General features: G+C 45.2%; 1 long non-coding RNA gene across 1 annotated transcript in view; it reads left to right on the forward strand.

The window, feature by feature from the left end:
• The window catches only part of LOC119515564, a 94,047-nt gene extending 91,467 nt beyond the window's left edge, over window positions 1–2,580 (forward strand). Inside the window, exon 3 of the long non-coding RNA XR_005213089.1 lies at window positions 2,196–2,580. This is a non-coding gene — a long non-coding RNA (uncharacterized LOC119515564). The remainder of the gene's footprint in view (window positions 1–2,195) is intronic.
• Window positions 2,581–14,009: the final 11,429 nt, after the last annotated feature.

A 14,009-nucleotide genomic window follows, 5' to 3' on the forward strand; every position in this document is an offset into this window, starting at 1 on the left:
GGTGGCATTGATTATATCTACAATGTGGAGCTATCATCACCACCATCCAACAGCAAAACTTTTCCATCACCCCAAACAGACACTCTGTACCCATTAAGCAATAACTCCCTTTTCCCCTCTCCTATCAGTCCCTGGTAACCGCTAATGAACCTACTTTCCTGAGGCCAGGAAAGAGCCCTAAGCAGGGTCACAGGTGTTGCAGTAATTATATTTGGAGTGTGGAAGTGAGTGCTGAGGGAATATGGGCGGGGCACTGGCAGATGGATTTTCATTAACCTGAACCGCAATATCTTGGGGATCCCTTGTCCCACCACCACACACTGAATCAATGGGGAGGGAGGGTAGTCCACATATGGCCTCACGTTCTGTTCCCTGGTTCTTTGTGGCCTTTCCAGAAGACCCATGTGTGGAATTAACCATACCCAGACACCATCTTGAGTAGAGGAAGGAGTCAGGATATAGAAAGACTAACCTTCTACTCAATAGATACTAAATACTTAAGTACATGAGACATTTAAACTGGAAGAGACCGAGTTACTGTTAATAACCAGGTTCATATTTTCTTTCTCAATAAAAAGCAGGAGATGCACAAGAAAAAAAATTGTCAGTTATAGAAAACAAAGAACCTACACATTTTGTGTGTGTGTGCCCATGGTTTGTAGAGGGTAGATTTCAATCCTTCCACAAATACAATCTCCATGAGAACCTGCTTTGATCATTGCCATACTTGTAGCACGGAGTACTGTGCAGAGCCACATAGGAAGTGCTGAAAAAATATTTGTTGAATGAATGCTTACTCCATATTTCCCTACCAGAGGCTCCTCCCCTCCTGAGATCCAAGCCATTTAATTTCAATTAGTTTATTGCAGTTTCCCTCAGAGCTGAACAAGAGTGCTGGTATTTTCTCTCAGATGATTAAGAGCTTTAATAGTGAGCCAGAGTGTGAGGGTCTGCTCTCTGCATGCCACGCAAGCCTGGGCGGCCCTGCGGAGAATGACAAGGCTGTCAGAGTAATGGCTGGTGACCAAAGAGCTGCATGTGCCACTCCTGTTTAATGCCCTCTTATTTGGTATAAATAATGGCTGGGCCATCCCTCACTACTGCTACATTTCTGTCTCCGACGCTCTTTATGATCAGTGATGAACAATGCTCGTCTGAACCCTCGTGGCTCCACAGTCACGGAGAAGAGGAGCAGAGCTGTTGGAGAGGGCAGGTCTGGAGTCAGAGCAGGATTCTGGTCCCAGGATTTCCCCCTTTCTAGCTGGGTGACCTTGGATGAGTCATTTCCCCTCTTTGAGTGTCAGATTCTTTATCTGGATAGGGCAGCAGCCTTGAGTATGGCTCTCAAGTTTTCTCTTGGCAGAACTTCTCATGATGCAAACATTATGTGACTCTTCAATATTGCAGGCCCACACATCTCTTTACTCACAGAATTTCCCTTAATAGTGTGGTTCTGGAGTCAGCATGTCCGAGATCCAAATTCTGGCATCACCTTTCCCTGACCGGATGGCTTTAGACAAGTCATTTAAACTCTCTGAGCTGCTGCTGCTTCTTTCTAATTCACACACACACACACACACACACACACACACACACGTACACAAACATAACATCCTCACTAGATCTCAGGCACTATCCTAAGCCTGTTGAGTTTGAGTTCTCGATCTGTGTTGTGCTAGTGGTATGACTTTTGGCAAATTGCTTAACCTCTCTCTCAGTTTACTCCTCTGTTAAATGACAATAGTAATAGCATTCTCCTTACAGGGTTGCCATGAGGATTAAATGAGTTGATACATGTGAAGAATATGCCAGGAACATAGCAAGCACTGAATAAATGTTTGCTGTTAGTATGGCCGCCCATCTCATTGAAACTTTACAACCTACCCTGGGAAGAAGTCTGACCTTCTTCACTTCTAAACTGAGAGTAATATGACCCACAGCATGGAGTGGCTATGACGATCATGAGAGGTAATACAGGCAAAATAACCATAGCTAACATTTATTGAGCACTACAATGAACCAGGTATTATGATGTATGAGTCAGAAATGTGTTTGGCAGCAAAAAATAAAAGTCAAAAGTAAAAGCAGTGCAAACACATGGAGCCTGATTTATCCCACAAAGCAAGAAATCTGGAGGAATCCTGGCTCTGCCTTTCTGCTTTGCCATCCTTTTAACGTCAATCTTTGTTTTCAAGGTTTCAAGAGGACTGCTGTGCCTCTGTGCATCACGTCTGTGTTCCAGGCAGAAGGGAGAAGTACAAAAGGCTGAAGAAGAATGCTCCTTGGGTTTGTCTCTTAAAAAATTTTTTTTCTGGGAAGAACACCAGGCAATTCCCACTTGCATATCATTGGCCAACCCTAGCTCCTAGGGAGCCTGGGAAGTAAGTATTTTAAATTTCCAGCCTTTGCAGCAAGGGAGACTGTGAACAATTTGGTGTTAGCCGATTCATGTATCTGCCAAATATACCTTTTTCTATGTAATCCCCCACAAAAGCCTTGAGTGGCTGGAAACACTATAATTTCCGTTTTACAAATAAGAAAACTGAGGCCAGGAGAGGCAGAGAGTAGCCCAAGGATACACAGCTCACAAGGGGCAGAGCTCAGACAGCTCATAAGTGGCAGAGCCGGGATTAGAACCCAGGACTGGAGGGTCTAGGCCCTTCACCACTACAAAATACTGCAGAGGCTACCGTGATGCCTGGCATACAGTAGGTGCTTAATAGGTATTAGTTCCCTTCCACTCCTAGCTCACCTGTGAGGCCTCATCAGTTATAACCCAGGTCCCCTTTAGCCCTTTGAGGCTGGGTTTCTGCATCCCTTCCCCTGCAGCATAGCTGGATGGGTGGGAGGGCAGGAGATGAGAGTCTGGAGAGAAAGACGGTGGGCCCAATCCAAGACTTCCACACTGTTCAGGCTCTGTAGCTCTGAAAATAGAAGGAACCTCTGTGTGTATAGCACAAGGTGGGTTAGGGTTGGTATCCTTCTCTGGCGCCAGTGTAAACTGTGGCAGATATTTTGAATTAATATGGACACAGGATTTCAAACCAGCAACTTGAAAGTCAAATAGATATATTTTCTTGGTCCCACGTAGTATTTTTAGAAATTCAAATGAATTAATAATATATATTTTTAAACAAACAAAAATAAATAAACAAGAAAAGAAATAATATTTTAATGTTGGGAGATTTCACATCATGAGCCACTCTTCTAGCCTAAGCGGGGGAAAGATCAGGCATTCTGGCCCTACTGGACCCACATTCCCACATGGTAACACTTTGCTGGAGCCGGGTAATGGCCTTCCCCTTTAGTTGGGTGTGTCCTTACCCATTCACCACAGTCCCCACCTTCTCTGTTTCCCTTGTCTATGTAATTTGCTTAGTTTCTGTGAGCATTTGAGTTCATTTCTCTCTCACTGAACAGCTGGAAAGATTGAGGTATGGGGAGGGAAATGGTTTGAGTTATCTAAACTCATATAGCCAAACAATGGCAGACTTCAAACTGGGTCACTGTGACTCAGTTCAGTGCTCCTTCTATAGCTTCTTCTGCTACTGTTTGTTTCTTTGTCTGAGTAGGCTACTGCAATGGAAGAGGCAGTGGACGGAGCTGACTCAGAAGACCTGTGTGGCACCTCTGCCTCTGCTTGGCTAGGGTTGATCCCTTCTTTGGGGCTCAGCATTCCCATCTGTAAAATGGGGATGACAACAATCCTACTCTTGCAGGTATGGGAGGCACTTGAGAATTCTATGGAGCTATGGAAAAGTTACCAAATGTGGTTGCTGTGTTGACTTTATATTGCTGTGTAAAAGCACCCCAAAACTTGTCGGTTTAAAACAACCATTTTATTTGCTCATGAGTCTTCCATCCAGGCTAGACTCAGGTGGGCAGTTTTTCTCTTCATCTTGCTTGTGGTTACTCTTGGGGCTACATTCAGCTAGCAGTTGGCTGAGAGCTGGGCTCAGCAGGGAAAACTGCTGGGACAACTGGGCTACTGATTATCTCCATGTAGTTTTAGGATGTCCTCCGAAGTGGTCTCCCCAGCAGAGTAGCCAGACTTCTTACTTGATTGCTTAGGGCCCCCAAGAGTGAGCATTCCAAGAGGACTAGCCCCAGTGTGTAAGCATTTATCAAGTCTATGCTTGCATCCTGCTTGCTAATGTCCCATTGGCCAAAGTAGTTGCATGGCCAGAGTCAATGTGGGAGGGGACTACCTGAGAGCATGAATACCAGCACCCAAATAGCAGTCTACCACAGTTATTTTCATGGTGGCTAACCAAAGCTGGAGTAGGGAGAGTGGGCCTTCACCTGCAGGGTGAAATTTGATTGTCCCTGAATCTCCCTACTCAGATTTGTCTCTCCTAATTAACTGGCCCAGAATTGGAAGTTTTCCTTTACTTTGCAGCACTGGTCTGGCAAGACCAGACTTTCAGAGAACAAATTAAGTTTCAACCCTTGGTACCAATCCAAATGATTGGTATGGCTATCCACGTGTGGGGAAGGATTCCATGGTGGGCAAGGGGATGGATAGGCCAGGCCAGGGCCAGGGGGAATGGGGTCAGTTGCTTCTGAAATAGTAATGTTAATGATAATAATAATAATAATAATAAATACATTCAATGAGTGTTTACTATGTGACAGGCACTCTTATAAACACTTATGTGTATTACCTCGTATTATCCTCCCAAAAACTCTGTTAAGTAGGTATTATTTTCTGCATTTCTTAAGAGTTTGTGTATTTTATATCATGTAGGAAGTAACTAGTGGAATTACAGTTAAAAAATTATTGACTTCTATTTGTATTCCATTGTGGTTGGAGAACGTGCTTTGAGTATATTCAATTTTTTTTTTTAATTTCTTGAGGCTTGTTTTATGTCCCAGTTTATGGTCCCTTCTGGAGAAAGATCTGTGGTCACTAGAAAAAAGTGAGTATCCTGGTGATTTGGGATGTAAGGTACTATATGTGTCTGTTAAAATTCTCTATATCTCTTTCTCCTTTCCCTGTCTCTCCGCCAGCAGGGCTCCCCTCAGAATCTGAAGTAGGGCAGGTCTTTCATCGGCAAAGTCTCTCAGCATTTGTTTGTCTGTGAAAAATTTAAGCTCTCCCTCAAATCTGAAGGAGAGTTTTGCTGGATAAAGTATTCTTGGTTGGAAATTTTTCTCTCTCAGAATTTTAAATATGTCATGCCACTGCCTTCTCGCCTCCATGGTGGCCACTGAATAGTCACTACTTAGTCTTATATTGTTTCCTTTGTATGTGGTGAATTGCTTTTCTCTTGCTGCTTTCAGAACTTGCTCCTTCTCTTCAGTATTTGAGAGTCTGATCAGAATATGTTTTGGAGTGGGTTTATTTGGATTTATTCTATTTGGAGTTCGCTGGGCATTTATGCTTTGTGTATTTATATTGTGTAGAATGTTGGGGAAGTTTTCCCCAACAATTTCTTTGAATACTCTTTCTAGACCTTTATCCTTCTCTTCCCCTTCTGGGACACCAATGAGTCTTAAGTTTGGACATTTTATTTTATCTATCGTATCCCTGAGATCCATTTCGATTTTTTTATTTTTTTCTCCATTCTTTCTTTTGTTCTTTCATTTTCTGTTCTGTGGACTTCTAGGACACTGAGATGTTGTTCAGCTTCCTCTAGTCTTGTATTGTGAATATCCAGTGTCTTTTTAATTTGGCCAACAGTTTCTTTTATTTCCATAAGATCTTCTATTTTTTTATTTACTCTTGCAATGTCTTCTTTATGCTCATCGAGGGTCTTCTTTATGTCACTTATATCCTGGGCCATGGTCTTCTTGATGTCCTTTAAATCCTTTGCCATGTTTTCGTTCCTCGATTGTAGTTCTTTGATTAATTTTGTGAGGTATAGTGTATCTTCTGATATTTTGATTTGTGTGTTTGGAGTTGGATTCTCCATATCTTCTGGTTTTATCATATGCATTAAGATTTTCTGTTGTTTTTGGCCTCTTGGCATTTGGTTTGCTTGATAGGGTTCTTTCAAGTTGTAAAGAAAAAGGGATATCGATCTAATTTTTCAGGAACACAGTTTGGTGACATACACTTTCTCTAACTAACCAGCAGATGGCGTCTGTGAGTCACCTATATCCCTCAAGTCAGTTCTCAACCTTGTTTCCGTGGTGTGTGGGGAAATGATTCTTGTGAGTTCAGTTGGAGAACTCAGTTTGGGTGTGTTGCTGGAGCTGTCCGCCCTGAATGTGGGGTGTGTGTACGGGTGGCCAGGGAGGAAGGGCAGTTCTAATGTTCAAATCCCCCAGGATCCCGGAGATTCAAAGCCGCCGCAAGAGTCTAAGCCTTCATTTCAGTTCAGCCCCAGACCCTCTCTCTCGCTGATCCATAAACCACCGGACTTGGCGTAGCGTCCCTGGGTTCTCCGAGCGGATCCCCCCTCCCAGCCGCGCTCCTCCAGGAGCTCAGCCGAGGGAATGCTGTGCTACGTCACCAGTGCACGCCGTCCCACAAGGGAAGCCCCGGGCCGCCGGGCCATGCAGCAGCGCACTCCCCACCCGAAGCAAAAATGGCCGAACGGGGCATCTCAGCCCCCTCCTCCTCACACAGTTCCTCCTTCCCAGCTCTGGGACAACTGGCGGGCCTCTGGGCTGTGGGCATGGCCCCGGGCAGGAGTTTATCCAGCCCTCCGGGGGGCCAGCTGTGAGCCACAGGGTTTCTTTCTGCTTCTGGCTCTCCCCCTCCCCCCCGTTTCCCCAAACCCAAGGGTATCTGCTGTGGGCTATCTTCCCGGCCAGACACCAAGAGGCCGGCCCAGCCCCCTCTTGCTGTGTTTCACTGCACGGTTCCCACAATTGCTGCTGGAGCCACTCCTTTTTTTTTTTTTTTTTTAAAGAGCCAGCTGGTCTCCAAATGCTGAACCCTGGCTTCCCCAGCCTGCTGCGCGGCTGTGGGTCTTCCAGCCAGCTTACTCACTCGTTTCAGAATGCTGACTCCCAGTTTCACGAAGTATACGGCCCCTCTGGAGCTAGGAGCCCTCGTCCAGCTGGCGCATCGCTGTAACTGGTATTCTAGGTCACTTTCTGGTTTTTAGCTAGTGTTTTTCACGGAGGCGTTTTTTTCGCCCTGTCTCAGCTAGCCGCCATCTTAGTTTCTCCACATTTCTTAAATGAGAGGCAGAGAGGTTAAGGAATCTGCCCAGGTTCACCAACTGATAAATGGCAGAACCAGGATTCAAATGCAGGCAGTCTGAGTTTAGTATTCTCACTTCTTATGGTCTGGACCGAGAATGGGAGTGGGGGTTGATAGGAAATTCAGGCCCTAATCCCAAGAAGGGGAAATGATACTGTACAGGGAAAAGCAGTACCTATAATTTACAACCATCCATTACTACCCAGAAAAACATGATTTGCCCTTTAGAGCACTATTTAAAGAAATATAGACACCTGGGGACAATTGGGTAGCTGCTTCTCTACTCCAGCTGGGATTCTCTTGGTCTCGGGGTCTCCTGCTTGGATCCAAAGCTGAGAAGCTCTAGGGGCCACCTGGTCAAGAATACCTGAGGTACAATAAATAAGAACATCTGAGAGCTCAGATACCAACATCTGGCTGAGAATTCTTAAAAGAATATGGAGAAGTGGATTTGGAGAACGAGATAGAGAACACGTGGGGGAATGTGATGGACAACACCTGCAGAAATGCACCTGGGAGACCAGGACCAAAGCAAGGTGTGTGTGACCCTTCTGAATACTGGGAGGTGGGGGGTGGGGTCGGAGGCCTCATGGTCATTTCCTGGGCATCCAATCCTTTTTGAGTAAGATGCTCTAGAGATGGTTTTTCTCATTAGAATAAATGCCACAGACACAAAACCTTCTTCATTTATAATTTCTTCTAATGTGCTTCTGCTTGAGCAAGTGAGCTCTTAATGTCAATTTGAATTAACACAGCTGCATGTGATCTTGGTGGTGCAGCTCATGGACCACAATGAGGGGCACAGGAAGAGTCACTGGGAAGTGGAGGTGGGGGGGTACTCTCGCTATTAGAAAGTTTGAAGTCCGGGGTGAGAGAGGCATTGGGAGGAAAGGTCTGGAGTGATTTGCTCCCTACTTAGTGAAGACCATACTTTAAAGATGCCAGCCTGTCTTTTGTCTGATAAAAAATGAATTTGGAGACCCAGTGGCAAGGCCGAAAGAAGAGACAAGGGCCAAGCGCTGAGCTGAGGACCAAGAGACACACAACATGACCTTGCATTGACCTATGAGAGCCTCCCTCATAACCTTGAGGTCTCCCTCCCTGCCCCCTCCCAGCCACCAAGCATGCTGTCTGCTGTCCTGGGACTCACTGATTCTGCCACGTGTACTTCCTTCCCTCTCAGCTAGGATAGTTCTTCTAAATCCTGTCTCAAAGCTGGAGGCCTTACACCAACATGTCTGTATGTGAACCGAGCTCAACATGGCAATGGGATGGGGCAGAGTTTGGGGTGAGGAAAGCAGAGCAAGGCTCAGGGAGAGGAAGAGAGAGTTACAGCCTGCCAAACCTCCCTCTTTCCTGCCCTCCATTTCTCCTCCTCTGTTCCTACCCTTGCCCACCCTAAGAGCTACCTTGTTTTCTTTCTGTCTCCCCTTTTGGTGCCTCTGCAGAGAGCCATGTTAGAAATTCAGGTCTTCTTTACCAAAAGGAAAATTATTTTCTTTCCTTCCTCTCTCTGTGGGTTTAGAATGATTCTGAGGTTCTCTTCTGGGGAAGCTCCTCCAGGGACTTGGTTTAGGAAGGAAAATATATGGATTTATGTTCTCCAAGGGATCAATCTCAGAGATGATTCTCTTCCCTTTGAGAAATCAGAGCTCTTGTTTTCATCTTCATAATCAGTAATAATCATTTTAAGAGCTTATTTCTTGAGTGCTTTCTATGCATCAGGGATGTTATTTCTAGTCTTCACAACAATGCTATAAGGAAAACGTAGTTTATGCCCATTTTAAAGAGAGAGAAATTAGGCCTTAGGGAACTTGAGGAGTTTGCCCAGTAAGTGGCAGGTTTGGGGTTAGAACCAAGGCCTGTTCATTTGATTTATGACTCTGATGTCATCAATTACTAAATATTTGGGTGAGCCAGTCTCCTGGTTAAGTCTTACCAGTAGGTACATCTGAGATGAGAAATGTCTTCCATCCAAGTCCCAGACATCTGTATTTCCAAGAATCAAATATAGGGTGTAACTTGCATAGGAACTGGAATCGAGAGGCAAGGCTCTAGCCCTGACTCTGTTACTCTTTTGATGGTCAGCTTGCAGCATACTTGATGTGTGTTTCCCTCTCTAGGTATTATTCTCTATCTGTAAAATGGGCAAGTTAGACTCAACATTTCCAAAGTTCACTTCAATTCAATCCAATCTGACAGCACTTATGGAGGCTTTCTGTGTGACTACAATGGAAAGATACAAAGATGAACAAGACAGGCCTTCACCCTATGGGTGTGCTGAATGCATGCTCTGATAGTTACAAAAGGCAAAAACGCTGGGAGAATAAAATATTTCATTTAGACTCAGTTAGTGGCAAGTGTGCGTAGCAGGGGAGATAAAGCAGGCTTCATGGAGGAGACAGCATTGGTCTTGAAAAAAGGAATAGAATATGGGGAAGTAGAGAAGGGAGAAAGCTTTTCTCAGCCAGCACCATGTGGGGCAGAACCACCTGGTCAACATGTAAAATCTGAGAAACAACTAAGTTTTGGGGTGGCTTTTGTTTTGTTTTGTTATGCAGCAATAGACAACTAAAACACACTCCCAAAGGTGTCTAATTACAGACTTCATCCAAAAGACTAGAGATTGCAAATTTTCAGGCCACAGTCCACAATTGGCCTGCAGACATAATTTATTTGACTGGCATAGGGTTATTTGAAAATAGTTGAGTCAACATTTAAACACTGGAATGTTTTACATAAAAATCTAGATTCGGGGGTTCTCTTGAAAAATCCTGCATCTCAGCCTCTGTGTTGTAGCAGGAACTGCTGTGTTCTAGCAAGAACTAAGAGACACCTGCTACCATTTACATGGCATGTGCTCTTCAGTTCACCACAGTGCCAACTACTCTATTGTTTCACTTTAACCTACTTCCTACTCCTATAGGCCTTTGAGTTTTTGACCCATGTTGTTGGCAATGGGGAGCCATTGAAGGATTTTGAGCAGAGAAGGAATGATGAGAACTGGGCAGTGAATAATGTATTGACAGGGATAACTCTGGGAATGTGTAATGAACATCTATTATTTAATCTGCCCAGAACCATAAACTCTGTCTTTTGGGAAATGATTCTTTCTCTTCTCTGACCATTTGGTTCCAAAGGGATTTGCCATTCCTTATAGATCACAGTTCCCTATTCATAATGATTGGAAGAGGAGTGGGCATCTGGCTCATGCTGGGACAGTCACTCCCCCCTCCCCACCCCAGCCATAGGACGGGCACCCACCCATGTTGTACCAATCAAAGACATTCCCCCACATTTTGTCCTTGAGAGCTGAAACTGAAGGTCTTAGTCCCTCTCTGTGGAGCAGCTGAGAGTCATGAGCTGCTGTGGCCATTTCCAGCCTTGAGGAAAAAAGGCTCAGAAGAGAGAGAGGACCCTGGCAACATCTAAGTTCTCAGCTCATTTTCTGAGCCTGGCTCTCCATTCTTCCCATCAGTTCTGGGAGCTTCCTGATACCCTTCTGATAAATTGCTTTTCTGTTTCTGTTAGCCTGAGTTCATTTTTTAAACTAAGGACCCTGGCTATAACCCTAGGCTTTGGAGCAATGCCAGGAAGACTACTCCTCACCCAAGTCAGGGAGGGGCCAAGAGAGGGTTTATTTCCAACCAGGCAGGCAGGCAGGAGATAGATAGTGCGTCTCAGTGGAAAATACATTAGCCTGAGAGGCAGGTACCCCTCCCTGCCACTGACTTTCCGCAGAACCTTAAGCAAATTTCTGCAACTTTCTGGGCCAGTTTCCCTATCTGTAAAATGGGACCTGGAATAGAATGCAATTCTCAAACTAAGTTCTGCAACACCCTGGGATTTTGTGGAGAGACTGCTGCATAAAAAGGGTGGTTTCTGGCTAGGGTGGGGATACCTAGTATGCAGGACTCGGATCCTTTCTCACACTTCAAACAGAGCCTTCTTCCCTCCCCCATCTATTTATGCACTACTTTTCAGTGAAAGCTCTTAAAAGAGGTTAAAAGAGGGTATGAGGTACAGAGTTTCTGTTTGGGGTGATACAAAAGTTTTGGTAATGGATGGCAATGATGGTATCACAACATCATAAATGTAATTAAGGCCAGAGAATTGTACACCCCAAAATGGTTAAAATGGCACATTCTATGGTATATGTGTGTGTATATATCCTCAATAAAAAATTAAATAAAAGAAAACAAAACAAACCAAAAAAAGAAAGCTCTAAAGCTTTAACAAGTTTGACAATTTCTGGGTGAGGTGTCTTTGAGAATCTTTTCAGTTCTAATAGCTCATGATTAGGAGAAAGAATAATAACTTTCATATCAATGATAATACCTACTTAGTGTTTGCTCTATGTCAAGCACTGTGCTAAGTGCTTTACATACATTCATCTTATTAAAAAAAATTCCTTATAGCAACCCTATGATGTAGGGAATTAATTATCCCCATTTTGCAGATAAGAAAACTAGGATTTGAAGGGTGAATTAATTTGCTCAAGATCACACAGCTGGTGAGTAGAGGGCAGGGAGCTTGGACCCAAATAGATTAGAAGGCACAACCTGGCAGCCCATAGTCCAAACCCAGCCTGAAGATGTCTTTTGGCCTGCACAGTGCTTTTTCTTTTTAAATTTGAATTAGTTGTCCATATTTTAAAACCAGGTGATTTCATGTAAAATTTGGATTAAAAAATTTTTTTTTTTTTTTTAAACAAGGGTGAAAGACTTGGGAACACTGGGGGCCCACATGAGTATTAGCGGCCTCCTTTAGCAAGGCATGAAATCCCTGCTTGCCACAGCCTCTACTACTCCCTGTTATCTTACACCTGGTCCATTTTGCTCATATTTGGTAACTTCCTGGTGCTGTAGGCATCTGAGCTTGCAACCTCTGCCCTAATGAGAAATCCGTGTCTGCCTCAATGACTTCTTTCTTCTTAACATCCCATTTCTACTTGCTCCTTCTTTAGGTCCTGCTGATTATCCCCTGACTTATCTGCTCCTTCCTCTTCATTCACCTTCCTTCCTAATCTGCCTTCATTCTTTGCCTTAAATGAGGATACCTGTTGGATAGTCCATTCTCCCCTCCTTCAAATCCATTTTCTTAATCTTAGCACTGAAGTGCTACAAACATCCTTGTCAAATCTCTGAAGATGGATTTGGCCCTATCATGGTAAGCACAGGGGGCAGAATTAATTCCAATGGTGGAGAAAGGAAGGGGTTGAATGCATGCCTGGGGGCTCAGAAAGCCCTGAGTTCAAAACCTGGTTCCTTAACCTGTTATCTATGAGCAAATATAACCATATCACATCTCCTTGACCACAAAATGGCTAAAAACAGAACCAACTTTGTAGGATTGTTGGGAGGATTAAACTAAATAATTTAAGTCTGGCATGGAGTAAGCAGTCAACGGTAGCTCCATTCCGATGGCTACAGATGTCCAGTGACAGAACACAGGACTAAGGATGTAGTAAGTGCCTTTCCACTAGAGGCACACACATAAATGTAAGACAGCTACTCGGCAGGTATAATTTAGGGAGGAAACAATTATCACATGGGGAGTTGGACCAGATTACCTTTCAGGGTTCTTCCAACCTAGACACTTGATCATACCAAAGCACCCTCTGCTCAAAATCATTCAGTGATTCCCGCTGTCAAGTTCAGCGAAGAAAGGAGCTCCTCCAGAATCTAGTTCCAGCCTACACACCCGTGGAGATATAACATCTGGCAGAGCCACAGCTCTCGATTCTACCTCTGCTCAGAGAAGACAATCCCGTTTTGCAGGCAGATTCTGGGGCAAGCGATATGAAAAATACAATCATGAAATCACAGGCCAGGTTGGATGAAGCATGGAGAAATTTTCTTGTCAGTTCCCAGTCTTCAAGGAAGTCCATAGCTGAAGATTGAGGGGCCCTAGTCCTCTTGTGCTCCTAGAAAAACTCTCTGGCTCTTCTGTGGAGGCTGGGGACTGGGGTTCGGCGACTCTGGAGGCCCGAACACTGATTCAGGTGAGAGGTGCAACGGCAGAGATGTTTAGGAGGGAGAAGCACCATCCAGATCAAGTTATAAAGCATTTCCTGCATCCAGAAGGGTAAAGGGACTTGAATTTAACTTTTTTTTTTAAGTCCTCCCCAGATCACCCTCACCGCAGCCTCTCCGCCTGGTCCCAGCTTAGACATTAAGAGGCGGTCCTTACCCAGTCCAAGTGCCCAAACTGAAGCTGAAAGTTAAAAGGATCTTGTGCTTCTTCCCCACTTCCTCTCTTCCGGATCCCTAGGGCACCTAGCAGACTTGCTTGAGCCCCATCTTCAGGCCCTGCCAACATCAAGCGCCACCCACTCAATCCTCCCTTAGTCCACGCCTCCTTCCGGCTCCTCCACAGAGTGGTCACCTTTGGGCCCCCTCCTCCCTGCTCCGCTTCCGGGCCCGCCTCCTTCTGTCCCGCTTCAATCTTTCCTTTTCGGATTCTCAACCCCGCCTCTGACTCCCTCCCTTTCAAAGGCCCCTTCTCCTTCCTGCCTCGCCTGGCCTTCGTCCACCCGTGACTTCTTCTCTAGACACAGCCTCTCCTTCTTTCTAGCTCTGTCCTGACTCCATGCTCTCCGAAGCCTCCACTACTTTCCTTACCTGTCTTGCGCTTCTCTTCTTAGGAATGCACCATCCTTCTAGTGCCTTCGGCTCCATACTGGTAGAAGCTAATCCCTCTTCCCGCCCTAGCCCCGCCCCCACGCTCCCACCGCCATCCCTCCTCCTACCCGGTCCCTCCGTGGCCCCGCCTTCCGTCTCTCCCCGCCGAAGCTCTGGACCTTTCCAAAGCCGAGCTGAGGGGGTGGGGAGAGCCTAAGAGGCTGGGGGTC

Source organism: Choloepus didactylus, chromosome 19 (genome assembly GCF_015220235.1).
Source record: "Choloepus didactylus isolate mChoDid1 chromosome 19, mChoDid1.pri, whole genome shotgun sequence".
Taxonomy (NCBI): domain Eukaryota; kingdom Metazoa; phylum Chordata; class Mammalia; order Pilosa; family Megalonychidae; genus Choloepus; species Choloepus didactylus.